Consider the following 17,053-nt stretch of genomic DNA (forward strand, 5'->3'; position numbering starts at 1 on the left):
TGTGTGCATGTGTGTGTGTGTGTTAGTTGGCGCGCGCACGAGTGTGTGCCTTTTTATGGAGGTCGTGTTTGCGTAAATTGACCGCGTCGCGTGTGACAGGGATTTGGGAATTATTACAGAGTTTTACCGCTACGTAAATTGACTCTCTTGTTAAGATTTCAATCTTTCACAAAGATTTGAATTCTTTGGTAAGATTTGGTGATCGGGCCTTTTGCAGACAATAATTGCGCCACTGTTGCGTCACAGTGGATTTGCAGGAGCGCGGGCGAGTTAATCTTGTCGGGAAGGGATTAAATGGAACTCGGTCGAGTAGAAAATATCGATCAACTCGACAAGCCAAATTAAAGCGAGTAGTCGAGTAGACGGCGCCATACTCGTATGTGGTTACTCGTTGCGGGAAGATAGTTTCGTGCGAATAATTTTGTGTGATCTCCCCCAAAAGCCCTGAGGCCCCTATTGCACCCTTAAAACCACTACATCCCTCGTCTCGCCATAAAAGGGGGCTCGTGCGGTGTCATTCGACCCCAAGCACTCGCGATGGACCCCGGGGTCTCGGGGTGGGGCAGATGCTTACCCACCTCCCCACATCACCCCTCCCCCCAGCCCTGTAAAAACAAGCTCTCCACTTAAGACTCGCACAGACGCGTTGTTTTACTGATGAATGCGCCTCGCGTCTGACGCTTCAGAATGTAAAAGGTCCCATTTTACAAGCCCTCCTAAAATGTTTGCAGATCCCTTTTTAGCTCTGATTTGGTGTCCTTTTTTGTTTCCGGGCCCTATTTAGCAAAATTAGGGTAAGGTAATTTATATCTTTTAATGGTCGCATAAACCGTTTAAACACAAGGCCACCGAAAAGGCGATTCTGTTTCTTTAGGCTTCATATTTGTGCTAATTTTGCCATTTTTTTCAGTCAAAAATACGTTAAAACAAACCGACAAATATCTGAATTTGGCTTCGGATTTCTTGCAGTTTTAAAAGCATTTGTTAACGCCAAAGTGACAATTTTATCTTTATTTGTAAACCCTAAAGCTTTAGTTTAACGCATTCATAAAACAACAACTTGTCATAAAGGTGTTTAACAACAAAAAAAGCGGCCGGTAACTGGGCCACTTGGCTCCCACGCATGCAGAACTTCGCACGAAGAAAAAAACAAGCGGATAAGATTGGACGCCGGTCGGTTAGCTGCATTCCGGGCGCGCCCCAAACCCAGTCTGTTGTCTTTCGGTGTCGGCGCCGGCATCTACAAAGCGCCGGATTAGTGCTGATGCCTGCCCCAGACTGCTGCTGGGCGTTGTACGCAGCCTACCGCTGCTGTTTTTTGGCCGCTGCAGACGGCGATTACTCACAGTGGGCGCGCGCATATTGGATACAAACCTCGGCAACCGAATAGCACTGATGCGGTTTCGCCCGTCTCCCTGAGAAGCGCCGAGTTTCTGCGGCAGAATTGTGACGAAAAGTGCGTTTCCGAACGGCGCCCGCCCGACTCGCAGTTTAAGCGACTGTGACCTATGCATAGCGCTCTTTATTGACCAATCACAACGCTCGATTACAATGCTGAAATTGGCCAATCGAATTACGCGCTTCTCAAATCAGCTGTTTTTAAATGGTAAACAGTTAGTATTTTGGTGACATGAATTTTTCGGCGATACTTTCAGCATAATATGACAAAACCTTTATAGGCGGCTAAAAGGATGCTACCAGGTACCCCTTTTATTCGCGTTGTCAAAATCTACCTGTCGTGCCAATTACGCCCAAATTATTGTTTAGTGTGCTGAACTTTAGCGGTACCTCACTCTTTAGGACTCTTATAGAAAATTAACTATTTAAAAGCTATCAATAAGATAATAATATTGCCATCTTTATTAAAAACTTTCGCTTGTAAATTTGTCGACCCCATATTTTAGCAAGATACAGAACTGGTTAACCATGTCTTTTTCATTTTTTTGTCTAAAATGTTTCAAAGTAATTTTTAGATAATTTGTTGCACCTCAAATAACCCTGTAAACCGCCCGTTAGTCTAAAATGTATATATCTTAAATGCCCTGCCAGGCACATCCTTTTAAAATACAACATATAGTCCGTTACCACTTTTCTTTAGTTTCAATTCCACTTCAAATCAAAACAGCCCTTTTATAAGCCTTTTACTCATTGTCACTAATTTCGCAAACGGTAGTTCGAGTGATTAATCATTTAATAACTATTTCGTTTGTAATTGTGCGTGTTTTCCTCTCTAAACTTAGCGCAACTTTATATCGATGTAAACAACGCTTATTTGGCCAAGCTGCACTTTTTGCAAAGAGATTAAATAGAACATCGCTTAGTCATGGGCATCAATGTACATTTAACCTTACACAATAGAATTAAAACAATTGTTGATATGTTTACGTCCCTTTTCCAAGAAATGCAAAAATTATTACAATGATGTTGACTTTTTCATCGAATATTGCGTATAAAAATTGGCTGTGCGTCTGAATTTAATCAATTCACCGTAATTAGATTATGACAAACAGCGATTTGTATGCTTAGTTGTGTTTTCAATGCAAAAACAACAAGCAATACGGAGACATAGATCATATTAATAAGGTTCAAACTTATTTATGCTATGAAATTTACATACACATACGTGTATTGTACAAGACCTGTGATCTTAACCTTCTGTCGTTTTTGATCAACAATAAAAAGTCGTTTTTGATCAAACATCAACAATAAAAAGTCGTTTTTGATCAACAACAACTGCTTACCTATGATTACTTTTTGTTTATTTTTAAAAGTTTAGTGAATAAAATTGTTTTACCAAAATTTCGCCTTTATCCTCATAGCTCAGTGTTTGGGTCGCTGGGAAAAAAAGTTGGGGAACATAAAGCTGAAAGATCTAAAAGTCATCAGAACAAAGACAACCGTGTACAGTGTAGACTTTGAAATTTTTCTAATGGCATTATCGAAAGTCGACGAAGTTGCTTTTTATGGGAAAAAGAGAAATTAGGTCACTCACAGTTCCAATGACGTACATACATAGATGTCAACGTATTTCCAGCAAATGGCCAATACACTGTCCCTCTGTGCAAGTTGCTGTTAGCGAATATAGCGCATGACAAATCGTTTTTGTTTCGCTATGATCCCAGCGTCATAATTTTTCAACAAGCACTTGTGAGGACACAAAGCCTGTTTTCGTAGGGGCGTTAATTTGCCGTGGCACGTTCGACCTAACCGACGGCCGGGCTTCTCTGAAGTTCAAAAGCACAACGGATCGGCAAACTTTGTAGCGGCTGAGCGGCAATACTCAAGAAAAGAGAGGTGTCGACCCCGACTCTACTTCGCATTGCCTTATAGTGCTGACCCTGTAAATGCGGTAACGGGTGTCCGGGCAATTGCTTTTGCCGTCACTTCAGTTAGATATTTTTAGGTGCTGTAACAGCACGCTCCGTGAAGGAAACACGGTAAACAAAACTCACTTAGAACCCAGCTGAAAATTCGCGCTTCCCCGGGAAAGTGTGGTTAAGTGTTTTTTCGTGTTATGATTGTAACGGCGGTCGCGCTGGGGTTGTGAAAAGTCAAGCTTTGAACAAAAAAAGTGTAAGTTTAGCGCGTGACGCCATATTTCTGTTAATGGGCTTGTTTTAAAATTCTGTTGGCAGCGCGATTCAAACTAGGACGACTTATATTTCCAAACAACAGATATATTTATATTTCCTGAATAAAAAAAAACAATAATGTGGATTGTTAATTAGCACCACATAAATGTTGAGGATATATTCTAAATCAACCAAAAACAAAACAATAAAAACCCGCCCCTTAACTTTTTATTGTCACAAGTAAATCTTGTGTTTTTTGAGTGATAAAGGAAAGAAGTAATGCGTTGAAAGGAAGTGTAGGGATTTATATATTTTTATATTTTTAAATGGTAAAAATAAGGGAACTACAAAATCAGAGTAAAAGCTTCACCGAAAAGTAAAAAAAATGATCGCAATAAAATAAAAAAAAGTTTTCAACTCAAGCGGCAAGTATACGCTTGGGATTGAAATTGCGAATATATGAGCCAATTTATATCGCAAAAGTCAAACCGCTACCGTCTACCATCGGTCGTCCGCCGCCAAATCTCCAATATTTCTCGCCATTTTCAGTTACTGGCCTCCAAAAGCGGTCTACTTCCTTCTCCAATCCAGAGCAACTGACAGGGCAGTCGTCAAACATGAGAAGGCGCGTGCGATTTTTGTTTCCCACGCGACACTTTGCCAAACAACAAGTCGGAATGCGAGTCTGACAAGCACCGAGTCACGTCGGCGAAGGAAAACTGCCTTGGCGGGCGAAACTTTGCGGCAGAGGTCCCTAAAGGCCGCCACCCTGTTTCGAACCTCTTGTTGAACAACACTTTGGTAACTTCAAAAAATTAACATCTTACTTTGCTGTTTTTGTGTCGTTTTGCACACTTCTGTTATGGAAACGTATATAGTGCGAAAACGGGATCAAATAGAAATGAGATGGTTGTGGGCATGCAAAATGTGTACTGAGTCTCAAGATCGCGGTTGAAACAAAATTGTCCACTTCACGCTATCATACAAACTTACCAAGGTTGGAAAAAAATGGGCAAAACACATATGCGGAAAAAGGAATGCCTCCCACTAGTAAAAAGTGAAGCCCAATTACAATGCGTTCATGCAACATAACCAGTGTTGAAACAAGTTGCATGAAAATATGTCGAAAAGTAAGCTGTGTACTACGAAGCGGTGCTGAAGACAAGGGCTTTCCATGTGCTACGAAATACAATATATGCTTTATTTTATGGTTTGGACATTTTATATCATTGTTATATTGCGGCTGTGGTAAGTTCAATCGATCCATAACAATATCGAATCGACCAGAATTCTTATATCGATAGTTTTTTAAATCGACCGATAATTCTGATTGGTTCCCCGTGATTGCCACTGTAAGCGATTTTTTTGTTGATTAATATGTACGTTTTACGAATGAGATATGTTAATAAAATTAAAAAGGTTTCTTTTGAAAGCAAGTGCTCCACTTGTCGCGGTAGAATAACACTCAGGATTCTTTAACGTTTTTTTAACACAAAACCCTTGAAAATACATTTTTAGAAATGAGGTCATAAAACAAGTAGGCTTAAGAAACTCACTAACGATAGGTCGAACGTATTTGCAAACATGAAAATTAACTTTTTTTTATATAATAATAAAATAAGATTTTCAATAGGCATTGATGGACCCCCTCAAACTATTCCGCGTACGTGCCCCTAAGGGGTCAAATGATCCCAGTTGAAGAACCCCTGGCATAGCTGGTTTACTGTATAACGGTCAGAAAAAAGTTTGAAAATCCTTCTTTCGTTGTAGAAAATGCAGCTGCGTGCAATTATTGCCGCCAACACTAAAGCATCTTAGACAAGGGTATCGCAAAAGCAAACATTCGCGGGGTTGAAAGGGCTCCCCACTAACCCTTGGGTCCCGCGGGGGCAAAGCTGAACATACGTCGAGTCCACAAGGTCGTCGACGGTCCCACACGGTGCGTCCATGCGTGACCAACGAATGGGCGGAGCTCCAAAAACCACGACCCCGGGTTTGTGGCCAAGACATTTTGCCCGTCATTCTCCTGAAGGTATACTTCTTTCGCAGAAAATATTGAAAAAAGTTTTATTTTGGTGTTAATATGGATCTGTAGTTTTTCTGTAGTTTTCATTTACTGTGGCGTGATCGGCACGACCAAAAGTTAATGTTTTTAAGCACGCACATAAATTACAATTTTAGGAATGATGTTTGTTAATTAATCCGACTAATCTGAGCTTAAGTAGATAAATTTGAGTGAAAAAATGTAAATTATTATATTCAAACCTTTTTTATGTGGGAATTAAATAGAATTTCACATATTTATACACTATATTTGACAAAGTAACCAAATGGTAGGCGAACTATAGTTTGTATAACGTTATAATTATAATGGTGTAGTCAGGTCCTACAATCTTAACAATTTAAAAAGGCTTTAGTTGAATGGTGGGTGTCTAAAGAAAAACGTTTTCAACTTGACCGACAGTACGATTGCGTTTTCAAGATGAACTATTGAGTTAACCTACTTACGAGGCTGAGGTCAAACTCATCTGTGCGACCCTAAATATTTCCACAGGTGGGTTTGTCTTCTTGCGCGAAAATCTAGTTTACGTCGATTTCAAAATACCTGTGGATGTGGGCGACACCCGACAATGCGTCCCAAGGGTATATGTATTAAAATATAACATATTTACCGATCGTGTGAAAATGGTCCCAAGTAGTGCGGTAAACAAGTCATTTTGAAAGCCCTGTCATTTGACTGAATGACTAAATTTAAAGTGTTTTGCCCAAGAGAACAAAGCCATTTCTTTAAAAAATACGGCGACTTAAACGTGTTGCGCCAAAAATACTGGGTCAATTGCATTATGACCTGTGGAATGCCTGAGTGCTGCACCGAGCGTCTTACGATTGTACTAGATATAGGAACACAAAGGCAAACGCAGACGTAAAACAAAGAAGAGCGTAGGACGAAGCAGCCAGGCTGTTCGGTAACACGTTGGCTGACGCAAAAGCATGCGTATAGCAGCGCGTAAATGCGTACCAACGCGTGAAAACAAGGTGCCAACAGAACACGTTGCAAGATAAGAGATAAAACGTAAAAGATAGGGTTCAGAAATGAAGAGGCGACAAAAGTTACCCGAAAAAAATTTGAAAAAATCTGAAAATTAGGTAAAAACAACACAAATAAAAGCGATAAAATAATCTGTGCGATAAGTGCACTCGAGTCAAGTCACTATTTCAAGCCGTACCAACACTTGGCGCAGGCCCAAAATCTCCATCCCAGTCGGCCAAACCAGGCCCAAAACGGCCCTTGGTCCAGGTCACGGTAAACTGCGGCCGACAAAACAAAAGCCCGCAGTAGGTGCAGCAGATGTTCAGTCTTTCTCGCGGTCAGAAGAGCCGCGCCCCATTGTGTGAGACGGGGTGTAACGCGATGCCGGCCCCCGCCCCCTAAACCCCAAAAACTGGGGCGCAATTCCAAACCCGTGTCAGGGCCTCGGCGTCGCTTTATGCGCGCTTGTACTGCGGCGACGGCGACACGCGTTTATTTGTAGATGGCAAGAGGAGATAAGGCGCTGACCACCGTGCGACCGCTACTGCTGCGGCAGATCGCTGGCCAAGTTGACACGGAACAAGACACCCCGTTATGGGCGGGATCGGCTTGTTCGCATGACCATCTCTAAAAACACCGGGTTCCATTTTAGGCCCATATTTTCCCCCCTATACTTTCTTTGCAAGTAACCGAATTTTTGTGCGCTCTTTGATTGTGGAGTTTTTTGATCTCTGACTATAGTGTTAAAAAGACGTTCTGTACTTGAAAGCTACGAGATAAGTACTTTGACTCCGGGGCACTTTCGAACCCCATATAAAAAAAAAATAAAACGAGATAAAGTAAGTCTCCACAAGATTTTCATCAGTTGACAAAAATCGTTTTTCTCGTGTCAACGACGATATAAATAGTGTATAGAACAAAATAGTGTTTCTTTAAAATTTTCAAGGATTTAAATGCTTTGGGCCGCTAAAACTCGCCTTGGCTGCTTGTAAAAAATCCTTGAAAAAAAAACAGTTTTTTTTATCATTGAATTTTTGCAAACCGCCTGGGAAGTACAGCAGAAAAAATGGGACGGGCTGATTTGGGAGTGGCCAGTGAAACGGCCGGCCGTCTTCTCAAGTTAAGCCTGTGCGTGTTGTACTTGCGTGCCGAAAGTCGCCCCAGCTATCACTTTACGACGAGAGTGTTTCACATTTCTAGCAGCTCGCACGATAAGCGTGCACATAACCATATATGACGCCGCTCTCCCACAATTTTAAGCGTACGAATTTCTAGGCGGATTGGAAATCCGCGGAGGGGCGAAATAACGAATTAGTCGATGGGCGCGAAAAGTTTGACGGCCGCTGATAGGCAAATCAGCAACAGAAGATGGATGGCCGTATGAGCGTGATTCGCAATTCAATGATTGGGCAAAAACGCGATTCCCTGGGAAGAGGGATCTGACATCTGCGTCATGCCAAAATCGTGGAGGTCTACGCCCGGCCGACGGGACCACCCACAGGCCTCAAAGTTAAGTGGTGCCGCACAGCAGGGCTTAATGCCACTGATTCCCGAGTCAATATTATCGCACAGTCAACATCCAAGACCGATCGGACGGGCGTATAGGGTCGCTCAGCCGTTTCGTAAACTCCCTTTTAACTCTATATAGGTGACTGCCTGCATTCAAAGCGCCAGCGGCGGATACAAAGTTGCCTATATATAAAGCGGCTTGGTTTTGTGTTTTATCTTGTTCCGCCGGTGATGAAAAGCGTATGGAAAACAAACCGTCGCCACATTAAACCTGCAAAACTCCATTTTCCACGCTTTAGCCAGACCGAATCAATGGAGATCTAAAAATAGCAATAGGTCGCCTCAAATATATACTTTAACCACGGTACGGGTGATTGCATACGGCGTAATGTGTATTAAACCTGTGGTAAATCAGGATGATGTATTCCTTCGGGTTCAAATTTGCCGTGGGAAAGCGCGCCAGCTTGAATGCGCGCCCAACTTGAAAGGATCACGAAACAGGAAGATATAAATAGCGACTTATCCCAGCACGGTTTCACACTGCGGCGTGTTCAACCAAAATAGCATTTTCAGAAACGATTGCTTTTGGTCGTAATTCCAATTTAATTAAGCGAGATATTTTCGCTGCGAAATCGAATTCAATAAACAGTAGCGCTCCTCCGTCGTCGCCCGATTATTTGCGACACGATTCTCGTTTGGAAATTGCATGGGCGAAGCTATTCAAACGAAAACGTGACCCACAAACCTTGCCCCCTACCCCCGTCTGCTTTTTCCGGAAATAACATCTCTGACTAGGCTATCCGCCGTAGGAAACCTTATTTTGGCCTAATTAAATTGGAGAGATTGTTTTGTGTGCGCTACAGGAGCCCGCTATTCTAATGTAAAACAAATATACCTGCAGTCGCGCCCCTATTTGCTAAAACGCTCACTTATGTAGATGGCTCGATTCGGAATTGTGACGTCACAATAAGGATGACGGCGCAAAAATTTACGGGGATGCACCTAAAGGCGATTTTAAACCAGAAAACTTTGCAAAGAAAAATAAAACCGTTTTACAAACTCAGGACTCAATACGTAATAAAAACGTTTAAAATTTATAAAAAACATACCTAAAAAAGCGGATAAAGAAAGTAATAAAATAAAAATGGAGGGTAAAATGCTTGATTTAACAATTACATCATGCGATAATGTTCTACACAGATCTGGCACATGAACGATTTTTTTAACCGGGAAAACACTTAGTGTTTGACGTAATTTTCCGCCGCGGTTTTGGGCGGATGCACGATCTTACAAGTTGAATAGAAAGCTTTGACTTTAAAGCGCACAAAGGAACGGATGCGCGCACAAAAGAACGGAGGGCCGCTACGACGCTACAAATCGAAATCTACCGATCTGATTTAATTGGCTTCATTCCGATCTTTATCGCCGCATTGGAGAATGGAAATGTGTATTGCTTTACGGTTGCGTGTCACGTAAAGCTCCAACCAATTCAAATTTACCTTAAATATCCTTGCTTTCCAATGCATTCTTCCCCTTAAATATCTCCTTTTACATTTACTTAAAGCAGGGATGTGGATCCTATATACTTCGGGCCCCATAAACTGCAAAGCCTTTCCGATTGTTCAATAAAACAATGAAAAACGCATAGCCAAGGTTGTTTTACGAGCCTCAAACTACAGGTATGGGTGCAGTGTTTTTTGTTTATTTTTGTGCATTAAAAGCATTACGCGAGCAAGGGGCGGATCTAGGGGAATATCAGTCCATGACCCCACGTAAGAAAAACAAAAATTGGCGCACGAGTTCGTTTGAGAACTACGGGTGTTTCTAAGATTAATTGTTTTTATGGAGTCACGTAATTTTGTGGCATATTCCCTTCAAATTTCCTTTTCCTTCCCAAACAAAAATCCTGGATGCGTCCATGACGCGGGACACATTAAATTAACTCTGGTCGCAGGCTTCGTACTTAATTTAAAAATGCGACCGCCTTGTTCTGTCACGCACGGAATATGTGTAAAGCCCAACCAAAACATTTGAGTAGGCTAATAATACAGGGCAATCTTAGCCCCCTTTTTCCGGGTTTACAAATGCCACCTCATTCAAAACTAGTGTTGTAAATAAATCAAACGGTTTAAACCCGATAAATTGACAATACTATCTCTTATCTGAAAACTGCTTTAAACGAACTGGACACGGGCATTTGATTATTCTTTCTCAAGTCAATTTAAATAATGGATTTAACTACAATGTATGAATTATAGTGTTATTATCATTCCCTAAACATTTTTTTTCAAATTTGCAAATTATGTTTCTATAGCTCTTTATATTCTAACAAATTAAATAAAGACTTCATGTTCGCCGAAAAAATAACGTCTCACTTATACGCAACAAAAATGTATTATAAAGGAAACATGAAGACTAAAATATTTGCAATTCATTCTACCTTGCACATTTTGACGATAAACTATATAATTCCTTATGTGGCCATTTCTGGGAAATTTAACTTACTTGGGCAACAAATAGGTACTCTATCTTACTTTAACTATTGTTTGCTCTTATACGTGCCGCCCTTATAGTTTTGCTCAGTCATCGCCTCGTACCATCGTTTATTTTATTGCGCTTTGTCTCGGAAAGCGATATTATTTTTAGGTCTTAACCAAACTGCATGAAAGAGTATTGGCAAAGTGAAACGCGTCAAAGTGAAACTAGGCGTTTATTATCCCACTCATTTCCAGTTAAATGTTCCTTTTGCTACAGGCAGTAATTCTATTTAAAAAAATACCAAAATAGTTTAGCATCTGGATTTGGTTTACGTCAAACTCTTACGATTTGAAAATCATCACAACCTACTTTTTATCTAAAACATCGTGCGTCGGTACGGGATGACACCCGAATCATTGAACAAGGCGCTGGTCTGGAATCCTACCACATTTCCGCCCGGAGGTTTACATTGCTAACACTATTTGGGTTAGAATGCGAGTTAGCGTTTGGGTTTAAGGTGGGTCAGGAATTAATATTATATTTATTTCTTCCTTGCAATTTCTAATTTTACAACTCGTTTCGTTACTATAAAAAAGAGTGGTAGGATTTCAGACCAGCGCCTTGAACATTCCTATTCCGAGCCATCAAGGGAATAAAAGCGAATCATCGTAAAATTGTCAAGAATTTTTACGCGAAACACTGCCAGGTCAGCGGTGGAAAAATATTTTCGTTTCGCCATGACTTTTACCGATTTAACGACCGCGTGACGCCATAGGAACGCGAGATCGCGATTATTACAAGCGAACATCCTTCCCCTATGGTCATAAAGTGGGATGTCATTGTCGGAGACAAATCGATGCTGTTCCGGGGGCGTTGGCGGTTGATATGGCAACTGGAGGAGGGTGGCAACGCCTTCGGAGCAAAAAACAATAAATCAAGCTGTTTGGACGTTCCGTTTTGGCACTGGTTAAACTCTACGAAAGCACTTAACTACTAAAGAAATTTTCGGTGTAGCCCAGACTATTTGTAAAGTATTTACGGAATCTTGATTTCGCATCTGGATTGAATATATCTTCTTACACACCGGAATGAAATTCAGTGTCTAATGCACACAGTACTTTACGACAACAGATTTTAAATATTATGTAGCCTAATATTGAATTTTAAAGCCGAAAACATTAACTGATAAACTAACGGATAACTGATAATGTTACAAGCAGGCATCGAAATGTCTTCATGAATATTATTAAAAAAAGTAAATAAAAAGGTACGATACTGGGTGAGAGCATTGGAAGTATTTACTTGCGTACATTAAAATTTACTTGCTAGCACTAAAAAGACATTGTCGCTTTGCAGAAGGACAACAGAAACCTTTGCAATGCGCCAACCGCATGCAATATCTAGGTCATTGGGTGTTTGGAGTGCTAAGGGATGTTGACCTCTCTTATGGCGCCTGTTGCCACGGCAACAAGGGGCGCGTCGGGGCCACGTGACGTCGTCGACACTTTCCCATCTGGCGTCGTGTTTGCGCGTCGGATTCCAAGCATTCCAGAACCTTCCCCGCTTTGAAGGCAAAGGCTTGCGCAAACAAACAACACAAAGTATAGTGCGTTGGGTTGGGCAAAGTGAACAGGTGTCTTTGCTGCTGTTTTTTGCGATTTCCAGAAACGTAACTTGATGCGTCGGTAGGTCGACGTGACGCAGATGAATGCAGCACCTGAACGCCGCAATTTAAAAGAGCACGCTTTGACAATAGGACGCTTCTGCTAAACGCCCCTATATTGAGAAAGAACCAAAAAGGTTGGCCAGTAAGGCTTCCTAAAAATTCCGTAAAATAAATTGTCACATGACCGATTTTTGTTTTCAAAGAGAGAAGTAGTCTAGATCCGTGTAGATTTTTTTTCCAAATTTTACTTTTACTAACAAGTTTCCAAATGTGTGATGATAACTTGTGGGTTTTTATTGAGTTCTCAACGAGAAAGCCGACCGAATTATATATAGCTCAATATATTGGTCGAATTTTTTTATCAATTTCAATTAATTTTAGTCAGTTTATCAATATTGGTAGCCTAGGCCCTAGGTTACCATTAAAATAAGTTTATATGCTCACATTTTTAGCAATAGTAGCTTTGGGCGTCCTTTGATGACCAGAGGTACAAACCTGGACAAAAGGGAGCATGCCACCCCAAAAATGGCCACGCAAAGCGGCCTAGGTCAGAAAATATAGGCACACCTGCTCACTTGATGGTTTGCGCGCCACGCCACGTAAACAAACAGGCTCAGGAGTGTCGCTGTTACGTCACAATGCAAATACACTCGAACCAAAATACCCGCGGGCCAGCTGATAGCCGAAGGGATATGGGAATCCGGCAATGGGGAAAGTTAGTTATTGCCCGCGCCATATTTAACGGGGATAGGACGGAAATAGATTGCTCGAGGGCAAAACAAATTCGAAATAATGGGAGAATAAAAACGAAGCAATAAAAATGGGAAATATCGGGCATCGCGCGCATTCCTTTGGCAGTTTGACGTGACTTGATTAACGACTCCCGTGTTCTCTCGATATTGCTCGCGGCGGGGGAAGAACGAAAAATGGAAACCGAGGTTTGGGCGATGAAAATCACGTCTGGAAGATGTTCTTGGCCGTGAGAGTGAGACTACTCCTTATGCCGAAATCACACCAGCGTTTTTGGAGGCATCATTGCTGTTTCGGTGAATGTCGAATTTCGAATCGCCCAGTCTCTTTGTTTTGTTATTCACTCCCAGTCTCCCCGTTGTTTGTTGCCAATTTGGGGATGCCTGATATCAATGGTTTCACCCGCTCGAATCTTGGTTGCCATGCTCCCGAGGTTTTTCTGAGGGGTCGGATATGAGTAAATTTTGCCTTAAGTTACTAACTTCAAATAAGATGACCTTATTTGGGTCGTTTTGGATAAATAAAACTCGTTTTTTGTCTCCTCAATCTTAGCATAAAAACAATTTGCTAGCGGTGTGTTCCGTATTAGGTATTTTTTGTGTGAGTTAATGCTCACAGCGGGTTTTCCAAATTTAATAGTTTAAGGTTTAATTTTTATGTCAAAGAGTTGACTTTGATGTTTTGATATTTGACTTAGGCAACTGATAACTTGGACTGAAAATTGGCTCGTTGGTTTTAACAAAACAATTGACTTGGACTTATTATTTTACAAATGACCGGGCAATGGACTTCTTAATAAGGTGTTTAGAACACTGTGTAAACGCAGGCTGGAATCGCAGCTAAAATTGGCCATAGTGACTGCCAAAACCATCAAAATGAGTCATGGATTCCGCATGTTCACATATTCCAACCCAATGCTACGTTCTCACACACCGACAGGTTGCATCAGCGGGGTTTTCCGACGCGAAGGTAATCTTAGCATAGTTTAGCAATCCAGCAAAAGGCTCTTTCGGGCCAAGTTAAAAGATTCCGAATTCGCGGGAAACGCGCTATGTTCGCAAAGTAGCCTACGCGTGCGACTGTGCGTGTTACCGAGGCGGGCGCGGCGGTAAACATTTTAGCCACCGTCTTGTGTTGGAAACAGGCCGGGCGGCGGCCATCACACGACTAAACGGCGACTAATCTGATTAGCGGCCGATTGCCGCAAGCCGCGGCTCCCTGACGCGTTGGAGGTCGCGTGACAGCGATCGTCGTTGGGCGGTTTGTTGATCGCCACCTTATTTTTATCAGTTGCCTCCGACGCCAACCGCAAACGGCGCGTTTGAAGTCTGCGCACACGCGATTTGTGGCGCGTGTTTTGGTATCTTATGGGAATGTGTAGGGTCGGGCCCAAGATTTTTGTTTGGTGTCATGAAAAAGTTTTCTAGGGATGACATCACGAAGATACGTCAGAACGCTGCGTCAGAAGTAACGACAAACGTGACGTGTTTCGTAATACTAACAGGCCGAATGATATGTCTTTGTGCTTGTTTATAATTCAACATACAAAGTGCGCCTTTGTTTTCCGTTCTAAAATCAATGGTTAGAAAAAAGTTGAACTGAGGGGCTAAAACTAGAAAACGTGTGACTAAATCGAAAAATCCCAACGAATCGGGTAAGATTAGCCGCTTATCGGATGTCTGACATTCTGTCACTTAACTATCCAGCTGGTGATCTTTCTAAAGTTCCAACAGCGGTCGTAGCACGTCGAGCAGATTGAACTACCAACCCGTGTCCTCTGTTGTTATCCGCGGAAGCGTGTCGCGTTGTAATCAGAAGCTTAGCCGAGGAATTAGTGCCCGCAAAGCAAATCACTGGCGTTGCGAGCTTTTGGCACTGAAGGCTTGGTCACTGTAGTTCAATGGTTCTCAACCGGGGTGCCGCGGTACCCTGGGGTGCCATTTCTAATGCACAAGGGTGCCGAGAGATATTTAAGAATCTTTGAGAAACTGTTTTTTGCTAAACTCTCACATTTTTTCGTAGGATTAGAGTTCAATAAATCCAATTAAAACTTCCTACGTTGTTTAGAGTTGATGTGTGTTGTTCCAGTTCCGTTTATTGTGACATTCTAGTGATTTACCTACTAAAAATCTTGTAGGGGTGCCGCAAGCTATACAAGGTTGAGAACCACTGATGTAGTTTGTACAGCGAGGAACGATCACAATACAATCTAAAGTAGGCGGTAAAACTTGTGTTCACTCAGAAATTCCATTTCGATCTTTAGTAGCAGGGCCAAATAATTTAAGCTTAGGGGCCCCATAATTTTTTAAGACTGACCCTATAATTGACAATTTGAAATTAATAGGCCTACACCTACGTTTATCAATTTTAACAAACTCTAAATTCAATATTGCAATCGAATTCAGATGAAAAAAAAATAACATGAAATGTTACGCTTAATGAACATTGCATTTTTTTGAACATAGGCTATCTCTAAATTTTGCTGCACTGGCAGACCCCCTTACATTATTTTACCGATCCCTTGACCATAGTGAATTCTTTGAATTGTAGAGAGACGTTATAGCTGACTAAATCTTCCGGCAGTCTTTCTGACTTCAGACACCCTTAGTGAAAACTATTAGGTCATAAAAAATCTTTATAGCGCTGTTTTGCTTGGTCTGATAGTGGCGCGAAACGTCTGTTGACCCCGGGCAAACGTAAAGCAGTTAGGCCTACATTTATTTTCAGTTCACATCGTATAACTTACTCTAAAGAGTTGCCCGAACATTGACTTGAATGTTTTGCTCAGAATCTTCAAACTTTGACCTGTTTTACGCAGAAAAATGTTTACAACACTGCCCTGAGCACAGAGCACTATTAAATCTATTAATCAAAGCCACTGGTTTACAAAAATCTTCATTTCTTTATGCATTGACGAACAATTGAGCTAACAAGAATTTCGCATTTTCTGGAAAGCCTACCAGAAGGACAATTATTTTATCAAAGATTTCAACCAGGCGGACATCTCTTGCTTTTGTAATATTATTGCGAACCCTATTATTAAAATTTTAAATACCCAAGGTTTAGTATTTACCCTAGCATTACAATCACTACCGATACAAACTATAATGTAGACAAGCTGTGGAACATTTTATAGCTGTTAGGGTTGTGCTACCACTGAGATAATTTATCAGTCAATGAATTTTGAAGATGCTGCGCGGACTGTTAAAAACTTAAACACGGACCCCAGTTGAAAAATTACGTGTACTTCTGCAGATGTTTACCGCATTCACAGGACGTAAATGGTTGAAACAATGTCAAAACTGTACCTGGAAACTTCTCAGCGCGGTTGACCCGAAGTTCAACTTGATCCAGGGAAAAGATCAAAACTGAGCGGTTGTTTCAAACTCTGATTAAAATATACGATCGGCGTCAAACCAACGCCGGCGCATACCTGAGGGCGTCCTGGGCAAACTTGACGGCCTCGTAAAGGCGTTGATCTTGTCTGTCCGACGTGGCGCAGCACAATACAGCTAAATGTCGACGATCCGATCGGCAAATGTCAGGCCCTTAATCTCTCAGAATGGTTCCGGGGCGGGGTTTAGCTATACTTTACGCTACTGTGTGCCCTTTGCGCTCAACTGACGCAAGAGAGAATAACGCACAAGGCTTGAGCGTCAGTCACGTTCGCGCGCCAGTCAATACAAATATCAAGCGCATTCCGAAAGGCCGCGTGTTTTTTTCGAAACTAATGCCGCGCTTACCTACCGTTTTTAGGTGGATGTGGACTTTTGACCGACATGTAGTCGAAAGTCTAGCTGTACGAAGTATCCAATTTGTTTCAACAAACACTTTTAATTATATCTTGTAATATAAAGGTGTTTTCGTTAATCTCTGCACAACAGAACACTTATCAACATATATAAACTTGAATTATTATAACGTTCGCGCTTGTCCTTTATTTAATTATGGTAAGTTTAAAAAAACACTTTGTTTTTCAATAAATAGCAGTTATTGGAATTGTGGAATAATATAATATATACTATCTGCAAGAACAAGTAGGTACAT

Source organism: Ascidiella aspersa, chromosome 2 (assembly GCF_963924565.1).
Source record: "Ascidiella aspersa chromosome 2, kaAscAspe10.2, whole genome shotgun sequence".
Taxonomy (NCBI): Eukaryota; Metazoa; Chordata; class Ascidiacea; order Phlebobranchia; family Ascidiidae; genus Ascidiella; species Ascidiella aspersa.